The sequence below is a fragment of the Thermobia domestica genome, chromosome 11 (genome assembly GCF_964235325.1).
Source record: "Thermobia domestica chromosome 11, izTheDome1.hap1.1, whole genome shotgun sequence".
NCBI classification, from domain to species: Eukaryota; Metazoa; Arthropoda; class Insecta; order Zygentoma; family Lepismatidae; genus Thermobia; species Thermobia domestica.
The window spans coordinates 32231223-32255177 of record NC_137464.1 but is presented as its reverse complement, the minus strand read 5'-3'; the positions used below and the strand labels follow the sequence as shown (position 1 = coordinate 32255177).

Below are 23955 nucleotides of genomic sequence, written 5' to 3'. Positions count from 1 at the left end.
TGGGAAATTGTGAAATTAAATTTCTTGTGCTCTACCACTGGGAATCGAACCTGGAACCACGTGCGTCAAAGGCACACGCCGCATCCACTAAACCAACGGGGAGGGCATCAATTTTTACATTAAAATTACTATGTTATAAAACAATATTATTTATAACAACTTAGTGATGGAGCTAAACTTGGATCTAAAGCTGCATCTGAAGATAGAAAACTTAAATTGAAGTTAAGAAAGAAGACAAACATTGTACATCTAAATATGTGTGTTGGCATGTACGATGAGAAGAAAAGACTCTGCGCCTTTGACGTTTTAATATTCTCGCGTTAAAAAGAAGCGATGTTAAAAGAAGGAGTATTTTATTTCAAACAAATCTTTTACCACATTGTGGCAAGACATCCATATTTTCGTGAACGTTATTACTCTTACGATGAAATTCATATGTAATCAGCGAATAATGTTTATAGAATATGTATGAACACAACTCTTGGGTGGCTTCGTATATTCCTTGTTTTGAAAGAGAATCTGCTTGCATCTGGGCCTGGACTCTGTTTGATTATGTTATCCTGTCGGCTTGTTGTATACATTACATAAGACATTTATTTTTGTTTAGTTTTTTTTTCCTTTGTAAGTGGATTCATTCCACATTATCATATGTGATGTCATACAAGAAGAGTTACAAGTTAAGACATATTCAGCAATGCTAACATACTAAAGGAGGAAATTATAAATTAAAGCTGAAAAAATAAATTTTAATCACTGGTTAGAGCGAGCAATAATTTCATGAGTACCCGGAGAAAATCTTCCTCTCCCCCGATAAGTTACAAAATTACCACACCCTCTTCGTATTTCCGTTCATGCTTAATGTACGTAGCTACTAGGTGATTTGTGATAACCGTACATCATGCAAAATATTATTGTACGTTAGCATCTCTACTTTTCATACACCCCTCCTGTACACAGAATGCCCTCGCGTGGAAATCTCAAATCATCACTGTTCAGATCAACCAACTACTGTAAAAAGTAGCTTTTCCAGGTGGTCTAGTACTTAGTGCCCAGGACTTGGGTGCACTACGGGATCCCGGTTCGATTCTCGGTTGCACAGCACTGAACGCATCACGGTGGTTCGGAATCTAGCTTTTAGAATTGTAGGTTCACGTCTTATGTAACTTCCATGATGAAAAGAAGCACAACAAACAAGATACAAGAGACGGGAGGTCGAGATGGGGAAATGATGGTAGAGTTTTTTTTTTTTTTTTTTTTGTTCCTTGATTTAATTTTATCTATGCGGGTTTAAGGTGGATACGTTGTGTCCGATTACAACATCTTCTTCTACATTTGTATCCAGTAATTCTTCTATAGCCATCCATTTACATTAATCCCCCGTTTCCAGAGTGTATTTGTGGGACAACCAGAACGCATCCTCTCCCCCCTAAAAAAAAAAAAAAAAACTTCATAGCTCTGTTAAAGAGGCCTAATCAGTGCGAAATTAAAATATCGCTAATTTTACAATAATTATGCAATATCTTCAAATAGATAAAAGATAATCGAAATGTGGAACAAGAGTGCCCAAGACAATATTATTTTGCATGATGTACGGTTATCACAAATCACCTAGTAGCTTTCCGTTTGTAGCCATTTAGAAACGTAAAAATAAATGCCGATTTTCTAAATGGCTCAAAATCGAAAGCATATAAGTGAGTCGTGATAACGGTATCTCATGTAAAATAATATTGTCTGCGGCGCTCTTGTTCCACATTTCGATTATCTTTTTATCTGTTTGAAGATATCACATAATTACTGTAAAATTAGCGATATTTTAATTTCGCCATGATGAGGCCTCTTAAATAATATACTTTTTTGCTTTTTTTTGTCAGCACATGCGGCGCACTCACTGGAAGTCTACCGGTCTGGTTTGGATTCTTTCAATCTTTTGATTTTGGATGCCCCAACAAAAATTTCTGGGTACGCAACTGCTGGATATTAAATTAAATACCGGTATATCATTTTATTTATGTTCGACAAGGACTGTAGTTGACAAATAAAAATTAAAAAATAGCACCAATACAAACTGACTAATTAACTATTTCCGGCTGGATCTCTCTTTGAGTTGAGATCATTATTCCCCAAGGACTAGTTCAGTAGACATATCATTAGGTCTGTGGAACTTCCTTACACAAATTACCATGCCTAACAAGTAACGCACTACATTAATATCTCATGATATATATATATATAATGATGTACGTATGTGTATAATGCATACTACTATATATTATAATATGTTGAGAGATACGGTACGTTTGCAAAGAATGATATTTTTTGTAGCGCTCAAGGTTTAGATTAAATTATCACATTGTATGCAACGAAGCACATTGGGAAACAGCGTGAACTTTGTTGTACTGCATGGTTTATGAAACGTCTCCTTTTTAACGGGATAGTCCCTTTTCCAAAAAGGCCTCCGATAACTCGAGAAAAGTGCAAACGGACGCAAAATGTTCCTTTTTTTTTCTAGAAAGGAATTATACATGTTCCCAGTTTCCATGTATAATTTTGAGTGTAAAACTATGAACTTCTACAGTTTTTGAAGGACGAAAGACCAGCCATTCTAGACGAAATTCCAACATTTAAAAAAAAATGACCTTCAAGAGACAATCGATGACACTAATCCTGGTTTCTGTTAACCGTTAATAAGTAATCTACATATTAAAATGCTAGGTTTATATGTTTGTCTCCAATCATTTCGACAATGAGATCTTGAAAACTGCAATAGGAAGTGCTAGAAACGTGTCGTTTTCACAGGCCGATTCCACATTTTGTATCGATTGTAAAGTTCTAATTGAATATTTTTAAAAAAACATGGTTGTTACTTCTTTATTACATTTTTTAAGATACACTGGAAATGTTGAAACTTTAAAAAAGTACCATATCCTACGAGTTATACGTTCCAACACAACATAGTTGTATGCAGGGGTTGTATACCTCTAAGGCGTTTGTTTTGAGGGCAAATGATAATTAAAAACGAAGGTTTACCATTTTTTCAGTCTAAGATAAATCTTTATTGTTTGGAGTGTTTTGCCCAATGAACACCATATATCACTGACATTATAATTAATTGTGTATGTAATGTATTTGCTTTTTACATACTGCATGCAAGAAGAAAGAAAACACTGGTCATACATGAATTAGAAACTCCAACAGAAAGTAGGTTAAAATCTTGCAAACAGTGCGAGATATTGAAAAAATAATCGAAAAAAAGTCTCCCCTTTACGGTACCCCTTGCCGATTTTTATCAAAACGTCTTTCACTTGTGTCTGTAAAGGGATATGTACAGATATTGTGAGGAATGATAAGGAGATTCATGCTCATATGTGAATGATGCGCTGTGTAGAGAGCACAGGTTCAGCTAATCTATATATTTAAATCAGAATAAGGTGAGATAAACAAATATTAGTTATTTTGAAAAGCTAATGGCTTCTGCTTCAGTTCCATAAAAGAACATAGCATCGACTATACTTAGATAAATTATCAAATTATGTTAGTTTGCGGAGTTTTCCTCTTATTTATTTTCTAACTCTGGTCACCACAAGCTACAACATAGGGTCAGAACTACTGAAAGAAATTTTACCTAAGATACTAATTCTTATGACACTCAGCTACAAAAGTTCTTTTCGTTTGTTGAAATTAGTTTCGTAAAGAACTTTAGAATGGAAGGACAATTTGAGTACAGTTTTCAGTAAATTAAAAAGATTGTAATTTTCTGTATGTTCCAGAGTCGAGCAATATCACCGTTGTACGTTCCACTCATATTACCGTTATTCCCAAAATAAGTTTTACCACACGGAAAGAATTTTTGTCGCTGACTGTACAAGAATTAATATCACAGGTAATATTTCTTCCCCGTAATTTGTAACGATAAAGTTCTGTTTTTATCGGTATGATTGTGCTCAAGAGCGGCCAGTGCACTGAAATGAAATTATTGATGAGTCCCCACTGTATGAACTAAAGAAAACGACATCCGTAGTAAATCATTCGCTAACATTTGTGTTCAGCATTGTGTCCCGTCATTTGTCAACAGGACCATTTTTGCATGGATCTTCCTTCCTATGGTGCAGAAGAAAAAGAACATTTTCGGGAAGCTGTGTGATGACAACACAAGAGAGGGACAGAGGAGGTCAATATTTCCGGTTGACCCTCCTCAATCGTTCCTTCTCTCTCTGGTCATCTTACATCCAAAACACCCTCGCGGTCCCAGTTTGCGTATACTCAACTTTCCCTTCGCCCCTTCATCTCATCTATTTTACTTCCGGCAGTTTACTTAGGTTTTCTTTCAGTTTCTGGGGCAACAGAGGACGGAAGTGGTCTTGTAACTAACTGTGTGTGACAATGATTATTTTTGCGTTCACAGGACAATCTATGTACAAACGACAATAATTGTGCAAGGTAAAGATTTGACAACCCTAACTAACGATGGGAATGAGAAACTTAGAGAATAGGAAGATTGTTGAACTAATTTTGAAGAAAATGATTACACAATATAACAAAAGCAATCTTGGTCACTGTTGTGGTTGCACTAACAATAAGGCGTCCCTTTCTATTTATTATTATTATTAATATTTATATCATTTGGACTTGCTTGACTATTCTGCCATTGTTTCGTTTCTTATATGTAGAGCAGACAATTCCCAGTAATTATTTTACCTGATTCAATTTGACCACAGCTGTATCAAACAGTTGCAATACTTTACCATTTTCTTTTTCCTTTTTAAAAAGTCAGTTTCGGGACTGCATATACAGTGAAGGTAAGACATTTTATACAGGAAAGCAAATCACAACCTTATGAATTATATATATACGGGAATGGCAAAACATGATATGTCATTTTTGGTCATTTTTCTGATTTTTTTTCTCCGGATGTTGGTCACCCTGAGATCTAGAAATAGGGGATAATGGCTCAATTAAAAATGATCTATTTTGCTCTTCTGTATCATATACATGTCTTGCCATCCTTGTTTAAATTTCTTAACTTAAACTTGTATAAAAATTATAATGGTAACTTTGCCTGTCGCAAAAATAGTCTTTCATTACTTTTTTTTTTTTAAGAATAAACCTTTGTTATAAGGACACAATACATTTACAACATAGCTGATTAACAGTCTCACCAATTACTTTCGGAAGCTTTTCTTTCTTCGAAACTTTGACTGTCCAAACCTAACTTTAATGGTGCATGATTCAGTAACTAAAGGTCTGCATATCTAAGCTCCTCAGGATCTACCACCGTTCCACGTTTAGTCAAGATCAGATAAATTTCAACGGTCATATATCTATCCTATTCTAATTCATCTGTTCTTATAATTGATTTTGTTTTTTAAAATAAATAAATAATTAACAGACTAAAATTAGCGTTGGTAATTTCAAATATTATACTTGATCTCAGTAAACATATTACTGTGTTTTAATATTCCATTTCAATACATTTCTGAAAGTTATTTTTTTTTCATCAGTTTTATTTATGCGATCATAAGATCTTGACAGATAGATTTAGCTTTGTGTTCTAACTATATGCATTAAAATGGTTCCCATCAACACATTTTGTTCAAAATATGCAAATAATAAATTAACAAAGCATAGTAAGTAACTTTACGTTCTTATCTCGATTCTAAACAAGTTGTAACTCGTACTTCTCTGTGTCTTAATGCTTTCTATTAATAATTCTTATTTGCGTTTACTGAATCAGTTTCCAGCCACTATTGTGTATTATGATATATAATAATAATAATAATAATAATAATAATAATAATAATAATAATAATAATAATAATAATAATAATAATAATAATAATAATAATAATAATAATAATAATAATAATAATAATTGATGCCTAGATATCTACTAAATTAATTAAGTGGCGAAATTTTCATAAAATTTGGGACTCCCAAGGTAACTATGGCAATTAGAATAATAGGAAAAAGAACAAAAAAAAATTACAAAATTATGTATTGACACTGGTTAATTTATTTTTTAAGACAACATTAATTGAATATTGATGCCTTTGGCACTCAGATATCGATTTTACAGATCTCTTATTATTATCATAGAATCTGAGAACAAATTCAAATAGAATTTAAAATATTGGTTTTGGAGATATACCGATAAACTATCATCAAGTCAACATTTATTGCATTTACAGTAATAAGCTCTTGGCAGCGATTTAATAACATTCAGGAATTTCCTCTTCCGACTATATATGATAAATTAAAGCATTATATGAACATTCATACGAAGCATCTCCAGCATTTAGAATATTCCAAATTTATTCTAATATTTAGCAATGTTTTTTTTAATTGTTTTAATGAAATTTTCTTAACACTGACTAACACAGCAACTGACTAACACTGCAATAGACACAAAGTAATCTAAACAATATAATTCTTATCTAACAGGAACTGCTTCTCTAAATGTGGTTACCTTGTAGCATAGTGCGTTCCAGGAGGAATAGTTTGCCACTGCTAAACACTAATCGTAGCTAATCTGTTACGCTAAATACACAGATAACACATTATCTTCTGTAGACTATTGTGAACGTATATAGAACATCTTTTATTCAAGAATTGTGGGAAAACCAATCTCTTCTGCATGCCACAGTCTTCAGGAAGATGAAAAAGAAAGAAAAAAAGAGGCTTAATCTTATCTCTTAGTTTGTGTTGGAGATATCTCGAGAATTATGGTTTATGTTTCGTTGTTCATAAAGAAATTAGTGGTTTTGTTCGCTGGTTTACTAAGCGATGTTCCACAAAGGTAAATACTGTCACATATGTATTTATCACTATCATAAACACAGAAGTTGAAGACTACCTTATTAGTTTAATACGTTGCTCTGAGTCTTTTTTTTAAACTTAGAATATGATATCTATCAGATAGATACAGAACTAATTTTAGTGTTCGATATCATTATATGTGTAAGTTAGGTAAGTATTATGGGTATATTAGGCTGACTAAGGTTAACAGAGATTGAGTTTCAATATTTGTTAAAATAATGACATAAACAAAGATTAATATCAAATGATAATTTAAAAAATATCATACAACATAGGCACAAAAGTGCAGTGGAACGCGGAGAACGCTGTTACCTCACTTCCAAAAAATATTTATGGAGTTCCCATTTCCTAAAAAAAAAAAAAAAAATAAATAAAATAAATAATAAAAAATAAAAAATACAATGGGCAAAGATAGGCATGAGGGACGGTGTGACGTCATGCGTTCCTCTACCTTTTCAGGTCCACTTTTACCCCCTGATACAACAGCAAAAATACTCTTTTTATGACCGCAACAAATACTACCCAATCAGAGATTTGTACGGTAGTTGTAGCCTTAATGAAGCTAACATATCTAAGCGCCATTTATCAACTTTCCAGAAAAACGATTAAAGTTTGGTTTACCAAAAATCCTTTTTGTATTTACTCTGCCTTTCTTTCCGGGAGAGACATAATCTCAAGAATTATTTGATGGGTTATTATTAAGTTTGACCAAGATATAGAGGAATTGAGTTCGTTGCTGGAGGTAATTATTCAATTGATCGCAAGATACAGACAATCAAAAATTGTTTTCCCATGTATTAGACCTAAATTTTCCCTTTGTAGTATGCAACCCAATTACAGCTGAAGTCATGCTGGTTGCATACCATTCAGGCACTTTCAATATAAAGAAACTCCTTCATGTCCTAGTCCTCAACGTTAAACTAGTGGTAGTGGCTAGTGCTTGTGTTTTCGGTACACGTGATCCCCAGTTCGATTCCCAGTGTGGAGTTTACATGTTTAATTTTACAATTACTCACTTTCATATAATTATCCGTTTTCTTTAGCCAAAGGCGTACTAGACTAAAAAGTTCTATTTCATTTTATATTTTTCTCTATTTATAATTAGGGTTGACGACGAGACGAGACGAGATTGAATTTCCGTACCGAGTTACGGGACAAGATAGAGCTCTTCCAATGTAAACACGTATCTTTTTGGAGACGAGATACCTTTTCGTGACGAATCAGCTTCAACTCTTGTCTCTTTTGTGATTTTTAACTGCTCAATATTCGAACAAAGGATTTTATCTTATCTTTGACTTTCAGGTTAAGAATATATATTATCATCATCATGTATTAATGCAATTTTCACAAAATGGTTCTTAAACATTTATTTACTTCAAATCTCCAGTTTAAGTTTACTGTAAATGTAACTTTTGTGCGTGTCTGTCTAATTGTGATTATACTATCTTACAAAGCACAGCACGTCCACGAGACGTCCCGTAGACGTCCACAGGTCTCATAGTAGTCACGGTATAATTCAGGCTCACAGTATAACTTTAAGGATAATAGAAATATTCACGAAATTTCTTTTGGATTTCAATAGGATGCGCCTGTCACAGTAGAAACTTTAAGGATAATGGAAATAGTCATGGGATTCACATTGGATTTCAATGGGATGCGCCCCTCACAGTGGAAACTTTAAGGATAATGGAAATATTCATGGAATTCACCTTGGATTTCAATGGGATGCGCCCCTCACAGTGGAAACTTTAAGGATAATGGAAATATTCATGGAATTCACCTTGGATTTCAATGGGATGCGCCCCTCACAGTGGAAATTTTAAGGATAATGGAAATAGTCATGGGATTCACCTTGGATTTCAATTGGATGCGCCTCTCACAGTGGAAACTTTAAGGATAATGGAAATAGTCATGGGATTCACCTTGAATTTTGGATTCCCATTTTAACTCATGGGATTCGTCTCTTGATTTCAATAGGATGTGCCAGCACATTGGAAACTTTATGGGTAATGGAAATATTCATGTGTTTCATCTTGGATTTCAATGAGATGTGCGTGTCACAGTGGAAACTTCAAGGATAATGGAAATTCTCGGGATTTCCTCTGGATTTCAATGAGATGTGCATGTCAAGGAACAATATTTGGATACCCACAAGCCGTCCTGTTCATCCGCATAGGAATCCAGCATGAAGCCATTTTGGGGAGATAAGCAAACAGATTTTTACAGGATGTCCAAGGGAGAGTCAATGGAAAAAGTGGGACGTTCCGTGGATATCTCGGCACGGACGTCTCTCTGTGGTATAAAGGACGTACCACGGAAAACAACTTTTTCCAATTCCCTCAGATAAACCATTTTCTCCCTGCTGTTCGTACTAATTGTTACTAAATTGGATGTTACGCATGAAAATCAACAACTTCTTTTAACTCCATTTTTCTTCCTGGAGTCGCATTCCATTTTGAAAGAGAAAAAAGGATTTTTTTTCGTTTCTCGACTGTCTGTCATCATTATCTTCTTTCACTTTTCCTTTTTCTTCTTCTTCAGTAAGACATTTTAAAGACGAGAGGAATCATAAGCGTTTTGAAGTCTGTCTTCCTCTGTAACACATCTGCTCTCAACTTCATTTGCTTTTGCTAGAGTCATGGATCTACCAAAAATAGATGTAAAACACGTGGTTCCTTTATGTTTACAATCTTACAACTACCGCATGGTCTTGTTTAGTGTCGTGTGGTCTCTGCCCCTTCGTCATCTTTTTATTAAACACAAACCCCGTCAGAGAATCAGTGTATGAATTATTAACATGCTCCCATTAGTAACAAAATCTAAAAATCATTGTTACAACTTCAAATACTGTTTGTTACACTATTATGTTATCGTAAGTGTTTGAGCACTCGTGTCATGTTTGTTTCTAACTCATTTATTTATATAGGGAATTATTTTTCTGTCCCCTCATATAGGGTGTTCCAATGTGAACGACTTCAACTCGTTATTGTATATTTTTGTATTAATTGTGGAAACCTCCTAGATCAATACCACCATTATGAAGACACTTGAATGTCGGATGGGGAAGATTGCGTGCTACAGTGAAATTTAGAGCTATGTCGGAGGTAATTCACTACCAGAAGGTCATCTTTACCGAATTGGATTAAATGGAGTAGCCAGACGAAGAGTGCTCTGGGAGAAGGCAGCAGTTCTTCAGTAGCCAAGTTGGCGGAAATCATAGTGATTGGTACGGCATTAGTATTGGGTATTAGTTCCACGCGTGGTCAGAGTGACTTTAACGGCTGGGATACTGCGGAGTGGAAAGCAACGAGAAACTACCACTCTATTTTTCCCTAGTTTGTTGGCAGCAGAAACAGAATACATGTACAATGGGGTGCACGTCAATTGTAATGTTAGTTTTGAGTGCAGTTGAGGGAGAAAAACAGGAAGGCAAATATGGTTTAGGGATAGTTTTAAAAAGTGCGGAATGGAGAATAAGAGAAAATAAATAAAAACGAACATCAACTTTCATGTTGGGTATACTGTGACAAACCAAACTCCTTCATGTGGTGTACTCTGTGATATTGCCACTTGCTTTTAAATTATTATTTTTTTTTTTTTTTTGTATGTTTGTAGATGCTGTTACTTGCTTTTAAAAGCAAGTTTTTGTACGTGCGTGTATAATGAGTATACGCTTAAAATACTAGATTTTAGCATACTTTATTTCATTATCTGCTCTATCACTGCCAGAATATTATCGCATCTCACTTGGAAGAATATTTTAGTCCATCCTCAGTAGTCTCATACATTATACTGGCTCATAACAGACTGTATCTACAATACGTACATATTTATTGCATCAGAACTTTCTGAAGTTCATGTTCCTTTTGTCCCGAGCAGACAAAGTTATAATAATAATTGGTACTCATGAACGCGACGATAACACCAAACAAGAATACAATTTGTACGTGAGAAAACATCGTTCATACGTCTATCAGGTTGGAAAGAAAGAAAAAATATTTGAACGGATGTCTCATGAAAATAAAAATCTCGTGGAAATTGAGTTGTTGAAGGATATTGCGATAACTCTGTGACGTTTATTACATTCTTGGGGGAAACTAAAAATAAATGATAAAACAAGTGGGGGAAATATGGTTGTAAAGAAGTTAAATGAGGATCTGTTTCCTGTTACATCACGAATGGTGCAACATCAAATTATTAAAATGATTCTTCTTCTTCTTCTTTTCTTTTTTTTAAAATTCTATTCTATATATTATAACATCGTCTTCATACCAGAAAACTTTTCACATATTTATCTCATTCAAAACGCTGACAAAGTAATTCTCACGCACTTCTCCTCTGAGTGGAGAGGGAGAAATCTCTGAGAACATTTTATTTTATTTGAAATATTTAAAAAGGACACGAAACGAAGTGTTCACTATCCTTATTATAAGGAATTATTATTACCAACGGGCCAAAGTTCATTGATATATAGTACGATTATAATAGTGAAATTTACATAATGGTGACGTGATAAATTAAAAAGAAAAAAGTTTATCAAAGACTACAGCAGATTTTCTTAAGCGAATCTACTCTATGGAGTGTGTCGTCAAATTTTAGAATTTAGAAATACATTTTGTGCTATCCAGAATGTATAAAGTCTATATTATTATTATTATTATTATTATTATTATTATTATTATTATTATTATTATTATTATTAAAAACTAAAGCACTTGGCGCAACTGTCCATTTGTGAACCTAAACCTACTCCAGCGCCATCTACTAGCGACCAGTTGAACTACGTCCAGCCTAGCGGCGAGCAACGCCCTATTCCTAAGAGACGCATCAAGAGCTTTCTAGACCTAGTGGTTGTCACGTCTGGTTTTCACGTGATTCCCCAGTTTGCCTCACGATGCTGGGTGGACGGCGAAAATTGGGAAGCACCGGCCGGGAATCGAACCCGAAACCACGCGGACATGAGTTCAATGCTCTGACAATTAGACTACTGTGTTCTTCTATTATTATTATTATTATTATTATTATTATTATTATTATTATTATTATTATTATTATTACAACCAACTCTTTAATAATAAATTAATATCAATTTTGAGCTGATATTCAAATCTGACTTAATCTAAACTAACACGAATGTGTTGCAATAGCGTGGGGGTTCAGTAGCTAAAGAGTGTTGTTAATCAGAAAAGGTTGGGGAGCACAAGGTGCGCATATAGAAACTTTTAATTAACACTTCTGACCAGAGTACCGTATATTCACTTTATTGAAACTAATATTTCTGGGTTGTGCCTATTAGATTCTTTGGAGGGATAGAAATTTTCTATCCCTCCAAATTTACCTTTTTCCAAGGGCGTCGATTTCTCTGTAAATTTGGGGGGAGGGGCCATTCAGATGCAGAAGGCATATATATGAAGATTTTAAGACAAATTGCCGAACATTGTATATTCATAAATACAATGCGGGGACCCACATGAGCTTTGGGGTCCTGGGGCCCCCCTCGGCTCCCCAGGATCGACGCCCTTGCCTTTTTCCCACAAAATTTCCTCCAAAATTTATCAGTAGGATCAGAAAAAAAACTAAAATTTTAGATTAAAGCAAAACCAAATTTCAGCCTGAAAAGCTGGATGCAGAGTAGTGTTGAGGGCCTCCATTTTTGCTTATAAACAAGTTCAATATAATCCGTTCTAATTCTTTTATAACATTTTTGAAATTTAGTACAATGTTTATGTGCATCTGTTGAATGTTTTGTAATAAATAAGAGACAGCTTCTTCTGTTGGTGGTAAATTGCTAAATCGTTAGCGTGATTCTACACTCAATGAAGAACCAGCTTTTTAAACGAGTTAACAAAACAGGACAACTGTTGTCAACACTCTGTTTAAAGCAAAAGCCGGCTCCCATCGTCCAAAGAGAACATTTTATCTGGTTCTCATCTGTCATCCCAAATCCACCACACCCAGTAAGTACTAAAGAAAAGAAAAAAAGGACCCGCACGTGACTTCCTGTATCAAGCTCTCGAGATGGGCCATTCAAAGCATTATGAGAAAAAATATATGGAGACCTCCTACGAACAAACAGGTATACGAATACATGGTAAGAAAAGCATTTATTTGGTTGAAGATGTTTTAACTATTGTAGTTATATACGTGTATAAGTTTCTAAATGTGAGAATTTATATATTCAAGGTGGTTTTCCTGTCTTTTCCAATGTTTTTCGTAATTGTTCACATTTTGCTCTAAATAAACACAATTTTGAATATTGAGTTTTTTTTTCTATTTTGTATCTTTATACAACACCGAGGATATGAAAGATATGACCTACTATTAACAAGGCTTGAATCCAGTGGCGGATCAGAAGGTAAAAACTGGGGGGGCAGCCAGAACCCAGACTATGGTAGGTAAGATCATGAGTTTACTATAAACTTTAAAAATATACATACTAGCTTCAATTATTTTTGTCACTCAAAAAACTGGGGGGTCTAGGCCCCCCGGCTCCGGGCTAGATCCACCACTGCTTGAATCTGGTGCAGTTTGTGAGTTTATCGATCATTAATTTTACAGTATCGATCATTAATTCTGCATTTCATTACTTTCAACATCCAGTGTTTGGTGATAAAGTTAATGAATTACGCAAGATCATAAGAGCGGACATGAAAAAAAATGAGGAGGAAGGCTCAGCTACTGCAAATCAAAAGGGAATTAGTTGGCTGAAAAGCAACTGATTTTAAACAGTAATCCTTTGTCTGTGACTCAGAAGTTATAACTTGTAACAAACAAATAATATGCAATAGATAACTTAGAAACGTATTCATTCATTTGCCTCAAAATGAAAAGGCTGATGTTTGTTCATAAATAAATAAACAAATAAATGTTTGGCTGAATGATTTTGCCAGTCCCTCCCTGCAGCAAGATTGCTCGCCTTTGTGATAGTCATGCTGAAGAATCAGGAATTTTCTCACAACATAAAAATTGTTTTACATTTGCAGAAATTCATTAAATTTATCACTAAACACTGGATGTTGGTAATCTTTAGTAATGAAACGGGTAAAATTACTATAAAATTACTTTGAATATTGGTAAATCATTATTCTTCGCAGATATCTAGCAAGTATAGCTTCTCAAATTCGATTTTTTTAAAAAATATTCATGACCTTTCGTTTAATAACATTCTGTTTTTAAGTAACATTCTGCAAAGGAGCGTAGCGTAATTTTTTCAATTATCTATTTGAAAACATAATTACAACCTTCTCGCGCAATTGGTGCACAAAAGATCAAGAAATTGTGCAATTAGTAAGCCGTTTCTCTGTAATATATATATATATATTCATTATAGTAGATTAATAATAAGATTCCGTAAGAGTAAATCATTGTAACCCAGCAACTATTTCCTTGAATCAACCTCTCCTCCCAAACAATACATCTAATGAAGAACGACCACCGGAAAATAACGAACAAGTGATTCAATCGTAGGATCCAGAAAGCAATTGACGCGTAAATAAATAAAGGAAAGAAGAAAACATAATTTCTTATGGTCAAACAACCTTTGACCTCGCGGCACGATTTTTTTTTCTTTCTTTCTTATACATAGTAGAACTAGGTCTATCGGTAATCACCGTATCCACGAATACTAATACCATAACGACAACAACAATAATAATAACGACCATAATAAAAAGAAATTACGTACCCACCTCTAAAAGGAATGAATCCACGGTAAAAGGAAAGAAAAAATGGCGGCTTTCGGAGAGGGGGGTTCGGGCGCAAGAGGAAGCAAAAACCAAGAAGTCTATAGGAGGAGTGGAGAAAGCTACTTGGGTAGTTTGATCGCCCTAATTCGAGGTTTTCTTACAAACGTAATGGACAGTTTCCTCGTATCCCGCTGTTCTTACGAAGGCTATAATAAGATAGTGGCGGGGCTGGCTATATATACTAAACCAAGCTATATAAGCTTTTTCTTTTTCTTCTGGCCTGCCCCGCCTTCGCTACTAAACCCAGCACCTTTTAATTTCAGATGTGAAGGCAATGCAAATCAAAAAATGGTGGTTTTCTTAGCAAACAGGGCACCTCTAGAGCGTGGGAACTTCTCTTTTAGTAGCAAGCAAATAAGGCTTGTATACCAGGTGGGCGCAACCGATCTCTCCCGCCGCCAATAAACGCAGAAAATCGAGCAATGAGAAGTACACGATAAGAAAGATATATGCTCCATAGATCTTTGAAAATGTAAAACATTTTTATTGTGTTTAGGAGAAACGCCCTGTGATATTACTGGATATTGAACAAACTACCAGATCCATATACAGACACTGATGGTTCACTATTCCCTTTGTTAAATTGTAGCAACTTGTATGTATAACGTTAGAGTAGCAATTAGTGATATTCATGAAATAACGCAAAGGTTAATAACAACCGAAACAATATAAGAACTATAGTATTCTTGTGGTATAGTTAGTACACTGTAGAAAATTACATGGAATAACAAATAAAAGTTTTGTCGTGACATTGTTAAATTCAGCAATGCGTAACATGAAACCTATGCAGTAATGTAATGCTACAATTTTTAGTGTGTATATACTAGACCGTTTCCAAAAATACAGCGTATCCCACACCCCTATTCACACGTTCTTTAGTAAATTTAAGGTGAGCATATGCTGAACTATAAAAATATTAGGTGGTATGTGCCGTATATACCGCATTGCATACCTAGATCTATAGTACACACTGTAGTAAATAATGGTTAATCGTTACTACCATTAAAACTACAAAGTAGTGAATTCCTCTAAAGATTTCGTGCTTACTGGTCAAATCGTTAGGCTGGGGTTCGCAAGATCTTGGATTTACATTTGGTAGGAAACTAGCATTTAATAACCATATAATGAACATAGTTAATCAATCTCTCAAGATGTTAGGGTTCATAATTAGAACTGGAAAAGAAAGTTTAACAATATTAGCACACTAATAAAGTGTCAAATACTTGGCATACAAGAGAATTGGAATCTATCTATATTAAGAAAATGACTACCATTAATACACAACTTCTGAACTACATTTTTCTCCATAAAATAGTACAAAACGAGTTTAATTGTACGGATTTGATTCGACACTAAATTTTCATGTCCCGACACTAAAAACTCTGGCCTGTTCTATTGCAAAAGAGCAAGGACTAACATATTACTGAAGTCACGAATCTGGAGAATAAGTTCTTTTTATAACAAAATATGTTAGTCGTACACAAAGAAATCGGTATCTGTAATATGAACTATATGTTTAAGAAAACTATTGTAAATTTATTTTGTAATACATCAACATTATAATTGGGCTTATGCCTGTTGTGTTGATGACAAATAAATAAATAATTTGTGTATCGAGGATTTGGATCCCGCTTAAGTTATTATAACAGGCTTTTTTTTTTTTTTTTTTTTAAATGTCCAGGGTGGAAGCAGGATCAAAAATGAAGAAGCTAGATTGAGATACTATTCATTAAAGGCTCTGCTCTACACAAGAGAAACACGTAATTGTAATTACAGCATCATAACTCAGGGAGAATAGGCTGATGTTCAACTCGAGGCAAACCCTTTCTCTCCTCCGAAAGTATGCCTGAATGTCCTTTCCAATTCGTTTCAATATCATAATTCATTCTTCATCTTCTCCATTAGTTTAAAGCAGGGGTGGCCAACATTTTTCCGGTTTGAGGGCTACTTTTCGCTTCAGAAATCTCTGGAAGTCTACTTTTCTGTTCAATGGCCCGCTAGATGGAAACATAAAATAATAACAGGAATCAATACAGTCTGACAGACCATCGCGGGCTATTTCTCACGACTTCGCGATCGCCTAGTAGATTGCGGATGACTCGTTGGCCACCGCTCTCCTAAAGGAAAGAATGAAGGACACAAAACTCAAAAATGGATTAATAATAATAATAATAATAATAATAATAATAATAATAATAATAATAATAATAATAATAATAATAATAATAATAATAAATCTCTTGAAAGTTCTAAAGATATAGAGTATCTAATAATATTTTATCCATACAACATTTTATTCAAAATCATTTTTGGATCAAAAGATACAAGGCAAAAATATTCTTGTACGACTTATATCTGGAGAACTACATATAGTGTAGCCAAACCCAAACTATCACAGCACTCAGTATGATGTGCTTATTCCGTAAAATATACAAAAACTCGATTTCGGGTCCGCTCAAAAATTTTGTGGCCCCTAATCCAAAAAGGCATAAAAAATCCAATGTATTTCAATCAAAACTTTTCTTGTACGCCTTGTATTTGGAGAACTACATGTAGTGTAACCAAACTCAAACTATCACTTAACTCAGTATGATGTGCTTATTCCGTAGAAAATACGTAAATTTGATTTCGGTCCATTCAAAAATTTTGTGAATCCTGATCCAAAAACTAATTATTGGTAAAGATGTATTTTTTAATCTTTTGCAATCTTTTGATGTATTTTTTTTTGATAATTCCTAAAATTCTTGGCCAAGATCGCAATCTTTTCATACCATTTTTTTTTTTTTGATCATTTCTAAAATTCTTGTTACGTTAGTTTTTCAATATCTTCCTGTTGTATATGTGCAAATATTTCCTTTCATTTTATATCTAAACTTCGTGAATAATCGTTATGTATCATTTTAAAGAGTAACCCCAAATAAGTTAATGCCATAAGCTTGATCACACTTTTAATGTTATAATAATTGATTTTTCAGAAAGAAAGAAAAAAAACATATATTATAGATTGTTTCGTTCGTTCTTCATATCTTCACGTCAAGAAGTTATCACATTGTAATCGCTAGTAATGAAACTTTTTTCTTTCTTTCTTTCTTTCTTTTTTTTTTAAGGGCGTTGGCACTCTACTCAGAATTACTAAAAAACGCAATTTATCGAAATGATCTGAGTATATAACATTATAGCAATATATTTAAAAGTAGTAATGATTAATTTTATGTTGATATAATCAATATGCGCTTATATAATTAATTAATAATTAATTAAAATTTGTTCCAATTTAGAGCAATAATTAATAAAAATTTCGTTCCAAAACTTGAATATGTTATTCCCTGATTATTATTGATTAGAATGAAATGGTATTAAATTTTTCTTGAAGCTTGATTTGTTTTCAATTATCTTAAGAACTAGATATTGGAATGAAAAAATGCAACTAAACTGCACACCACAGCGCAAATCCGTTTTTTGATCACTTATATTTGTCGAAAGAGGCCAGCGATCTTCAACATTTATATATCGTTCTAAACACTGAAATGTCTTCTTCCTCTCGATATTATACTTCATCATGTACTACCAACGTACTTTATGTATTTCGAGAATAAATGCACAAAGTGTTAACATTTTAAAAGGAACATCTGTACGCTAGCGCCACTCGCATTTTCGACGGGATGTTCTACAACTACAAGGTCCTACTATCACCTATTTCGCAGTGTAGCTAACGAGTTGAAGATGTTACCAATCAGGCGTGAGCTGATATACTGCAAATACATAATGGCTCGTAAACGACCTTTATCAAAAACCAGAAAACGAAATAAGCGCTCAAAATCTGCTCGAGCCGCAGCTAAACGTCGCAAAACTGAAATTGTTGTTTCTGTTGATGATTCTTTTCCATGTTATCAAGAACAAGGAACCGCTGAAGATTCAAGACAGCATGATGAAAGGTAAGATTGTATATATATATATATATATATATATATATATATATATATATATATATATATATATATATATATATATATATATATATATATATATATATATATATATATATATATATATATATAAGCTTCGTGTTACTGGAGTATGTTAGTAGATAACTCTTTATATTCGTTTTACTTATTATTTAATGTATATTTACATTATTTTTGTCTCTGGTTTTTAATTATGTTTTGTTTTCGTTGTTTAGCATTTGTTCTCAGTACCTACCAGTTTCTATATACAATCTAATATATTGACTCACTATTTAGACTGGGACGGAATATTGTATTACATTTAATACTCTCTCACTGTGAACCAAATAAGGGTACCATTGTACTGTAAGTTATTTCAATAAATTAGAGTGCTAAGAACAGTGGCTCGCAAGGATACCCGTGAACCGTACGCCATACCAGGGGGGGTCTCTATCTTCGAAATCTTGGTTTACGTAGGTATAATATTTGTCAATTAGGATCGGACAGTAAGCAAGATATAAATAGTGTTGACGATTAAATAATATAATAATATTCACATGTGAGAATCATTTTCGTTCTGAAATATTTCATGGTACGTATAAAATTTGTGCATGTCATTTTGTTCGATCTTTAGCACAATATAATAATAATTTATTGTTAATGGACTAGAGATTATGTAGAATTAATTATGATGATACATATCATGACAATGAGCGATGTATACGAATATGATGTTGATTAAAGAGAAGAAGTACGATTATAATTACATGCCACTTGGTCCTCAAACATATTTGTCAAATAAAATATTTACTTTTGCAAAACTGAGATCGGCAGCTTCAGAACTGCGTAAACTGATGAGCAACTAGTTATATAATGCAGTATAACTATATGGATATTGTTCATGGGTGGACAACTTCACACTATCCCTCCTCTCTCTAAATTATTTCTAGTATAAAAGAACTCTTTCGAAAATAATAATTTTAGCAACTAACCTAAACTAACGATTTGAGGTAAAAAATCTGAAAATCGGACGGGTAAGTGTGAAGTTCCTTATTTCATTAGTTTGAATAATAATAATAATAATAATAATAATAAGTGTCATCTATCAGTTATGAGTACATCCTATCTCGTAAACGGTACGGTGGGGAAGAGATGAACGAAGAATTTCTCTGCTTTGCACATCACGTGACTGACTAGCTTCGGGTTAGAATTCCAAGAATTGAGAAGCAAGCAAGCAAACGAGGGGATCTGATAAGACTTCTTTTTTCATTTGTGCTGCACAGAGGGTTTTCACATTGGAATTGGCATGTCATTTCTACTCCCCCTCCTGCCGGATTGGTTTTCCTGTCTTGTTCCGCCAAAATGTTTCTAACTTGTAAGTGTTGACTCAGCCGCGGGCATTTCAGGTGCCATAGTAGGGTATCTGTTTCCCTTTCTTTCTTTCAAGGCATGGTAAAAACGCCAGTCGGGAATCATATTCGCAAGCTCCCGCATCGTAGGCTATGACTTGAATGATTTTTTTCTCTAGAATTTATTTACATGTTGAACTATAGCAAGCAATTTATGCAGCTATTTAATTCACTTGGGTACTGGCTACTATTTAATTCTACAGCGGAAAAAAGTTGTGTAGAAACCAAGGATGTAGCTAGGGGGAGCACGGGGTCCAAATCTTGACTTGCCTTCCAAATATTTAAACTAGTATATAAATACTAGTTTGCTATTTATACTACTAGTTTAGTATATATGCCCCCCCACCCAAATCAGAGCTCTGGCTACGTTCCTGGTAGAAACTAAAAAAAAAATGTAATTGCTGAGAATTTTGAACGTCCAAAAACGTGATTCGCAAAAAAAAAAAAAAAAAAAATTGACGCGCAATTACCAGCTTTGATGATTATTGCATCACAAAAGTGGTATGATAGAAGAAAAAATTCATTCCTCAGTGAGATCCGACTTTTCCAACTTCTAAAATGTGGAATTTGCTATTTATTTTTCTATAGGAGTATTTTTTTTCATTTGCTCAGAATTTTCTGGGATGGGTTGGGTAAGACCCCCGTCCATCTGCACGTCTCTATATATATCACGTAGCTATCATTGTATCACAATGATGCCTCTGAAACTTCTGGATTAATTTTAGATTTCCAAACTATGCTATGCATAAGAAATTGAAGTCCTTTAGAACGGCTGTGTCCGTCCGTCTGTCTATCTGTCAACAGGTATCACAGCAAAAACGGTAAGAGCTATTTTCATACAGTTTAAGCGGTAAAAACTATCGACAAGTGGTTTTCGGGAATCGATTCAGCATCCCAGGAACAGATTCCATCTCCTTCAAAAACCTCCTACTTAAACCGAAAGTGGTCGATTTTTACCACTTCCTGTTTCAACAGTAATAGTCATAACCCAGAAACGATAATATCTTGCGTCAAACGGTTCTCAGAAATCGATTCAAGGTGTGAAGGAAACAAAACACTTCGACTTCTGTATTTCCACTAAAACCGGAAGTGGTAGAAATTCACTACTACTTCCGGTTTCAATATTGATTTTCATTGACATAAAACTGTAAGAATTATCGACAAGCAGTTTTCAGAAATCGATTCAGCATCCTAAGAATATGTCCTATCTCCTTCACCAATCTTCAAGTTAAAACGGAAGCTATACAAATCGGCCAATTCCGGTTTCAACAGTATTTGTCATAAGTCAAAAACGGTAAGAGGTATCGACAAGAGGTTTCTGAGAATCGATTCATCGTTCCAAGAATAGGTACAATCTCCTTCGACAATCTTCTATTTAAACCAAAAGTGGTAGAAATCAACTACTTCCGGTCTCTACTATTTTCAGTTTTACTATGTAATTTGTATAGTTTGGAAGTCTACCGTAGTTTCACACTGTGGAACGATACTCACTTGTTTCTTCTTTCAGAGACAATCGTCAATCGCAGAATTGATATGTCATGCTCCACTAATTGAAATCAAGCGAAATTCTTTTAAAATTCTTATAATTTATGTGTGGATGGATACACATTGAGTAAGTAGAGAAAATTACGAGAATTTCTGGGAGCCTATCAGTTTTGTGGATTCATGTAATTATAAAATATGTTTCAACTCTACGATTCCAGGTTGTCTCGAAACTTCGTTTTTACATATTTCGCAAACATATACCTCGAGAAAGATAATTTTGAAGGATATGTTTAATAAACATTCCCTTTAATATTTGTAGGAAAAGTAGCTATTTGTGCTTACAATATCGCTTACAAATTTCAGTTCACCCTGTCCTGTTTCAAGAATACTTTACATTATTTTTCATATTAGGTCAGTTCAGATGAAAGTACTTTATTGAAGTATCCTCCCGCGGACAGCATGGGAATTCGATTTATGAAGAACATCGCCGCAACCGTCTAACGTCATCCACGTTCGGTAAAGTTGTGAAACGTAAAGATCACACTTCGTGCCATGTGTTGGTGAAAGACATTTTACACAAGAGAAATCTATCGACACCATCAATAGAATACGGAAGAAATCATGAAGATGTTGCTCTACGAAAGTTTGCAGAGGAGAAGAATGTGACAGTAGAGAAACGAGGATTATATATTGATTCTAAGTATAGTTTCTTAGCTACTAGTCCAGATGGTAAGAAATATTTTTCAACTTTATAATATAATAATTGTTTAACTCTAATAAGTACTGTTTGTTCAGTGTGCTATAATTAGAGGTATTAACTGAATCTGAACGAAACCAAACCACTTCCTTTTTGTTTATGGAAAAGGGACAGACAGATTATTATATTACTTTTAAAAAAATCTTTTCATTCTAGTCTATCAATTAATTCCCTCCTAATCATATTTCAGGATATGTAGTAGAAGATGATGCGTTAGTGGAAGTAAAGTGTGTTCCTTCACTCAGAAATAAGGATGTCACTGAAGAGATAAAGAAAAAGAAAGGGGCATTTTTCTTAGAGCCCTTCCAGACGGAACTATAGGACTAAATACTAACAGCGACTACTACTACCAAATTCAGGGCCAGTTGAATATTACAAAATTAGACAAATGCTTTTTAGTTGTATACATTGATGATAAGTCACCTTTACACATTGTGGAGGTAAGAAGAGATGAAGAATTATGGGAAAATGTTATGCTACCGAAACTTATACGGTTTTTTAAAGAGTGTATTCTTCCTGAGATAGTAGATTCTATGGTACAACGTGGGATGCCCTGCAGAGACCCGGAATATATCCTAAGTGCTCAAAGCAAGATCGCCAAGAAAAAAGACAATGATCGAGCAAAGATGAAATAGGTGTAATAATGTACATACTTACTGCAACGAATTTGTGTTCTAAATAATCGTGTTTAGCATGTGTATATAATTATTGTTACTATTATTGTATATTTGCAGTTCGTTAATTACTCTTGTAATGTTTTATAATACTGCTTGTATCGTGTTATTCGAAATGCTGGAAAATGCCATGATTTACTGGATCATGGTTAGGAAATATAACCATGTGTGTTTATTTGTTGTTTTTGTATTATAGTTAAGCTGTGTATGTATTTGAATTTGTTCATGTTGATGTACTTGTTAATATTGAATAAAGTAACTTAGGGTATTATTATATGATATAAAGACTCAAAATAGAGAACTAAGAATGATCTAAATAGTGTAAATAATTTATAAAATGAAAATTATCATTGCAACACTTTATTTTTACTCAAATATTCTGTTACATATTTTTTATTCACATAGACTCTTATGTACTTATGTTACTCTCAAATAACCACTTAACATTATTTCCAAGTTCCAAGTTTTTAAATGTAGTTTATAATGTAGTAACTGTATTCTTGCGCTGAATAACCAAACAATCATACCATTATTTGTATTTTAGTATAAATAAAGAAATCGCTAGTCTGACTAGCCCCAGGTAACTGGGAAAGCAGCCAAGAAGACATTGTATCAGTGTTTCTCAAACTGTTTGGTAACAACTCCCAAAATCGGTAAAATATCAAGGAGTTTGTAAGTTTAAAAATATTCATTCGTAAATGACTTTGTGACATTAGTATTATACAAAGAGGAGACGTCGTAACTTTTACTGACTTCTAAAGCGGGTCTAGAGGTAAATTGTTTGAGAATCACTGTGTTACACATTCTTGGCGGTCACAAGCCCGGTGAATGCTGAGCGACAGTTGCCGATTGCTTTTCCTGTCATTTGTATTTTGTGTATATCTTTATGTAGAGAGGATAGAAGTGTGAAGGGGAGATCGACCAGTAGGGTCAGTGAGCGCGAAGTACGTCAGGGAAGAATGAACATCTCCGCTCTATAGGACGAGTTTTTTGGAATGAGTGACAGCTTCTACACGGGGAGGGTTACTGATCGCGCGTTGAACAGAAGAAGGATGGGTATACCACCATTTAAAGAACTCCCCCGCCACGGTGCTATAGTACCAAACATGTTCTTCTAATTACTTGGTT

At 34.0% G+C, this 23955-nt stretch overlaps 1 protein-coding gene and 1 long non-coding RNA gene across 3 annotated transcripts in view; one reads left to right on the top strand and one right to left on the bottom strand.

Moving 5' to 3' along the window:
• Ser (protein serrate) overlaps positions 1–23955 on the bottom strand; it is a 370686-nt gene that overhangs the window by 136037 nt on the left and 210694 nt on the right. The gene's annotated exons all lie outside the window — the stretch shown is intronic.
• On the top strand, positions 22054–23359 carry LOC145664012 (uncharacterized). The gene is made up of 2 exons (XR_014127313.1): positions 22054–22125; positions 22344–23359. It is a non-coding gene; the product is annotated as an uncharacterized LOC145664012 (long non-coding RNA).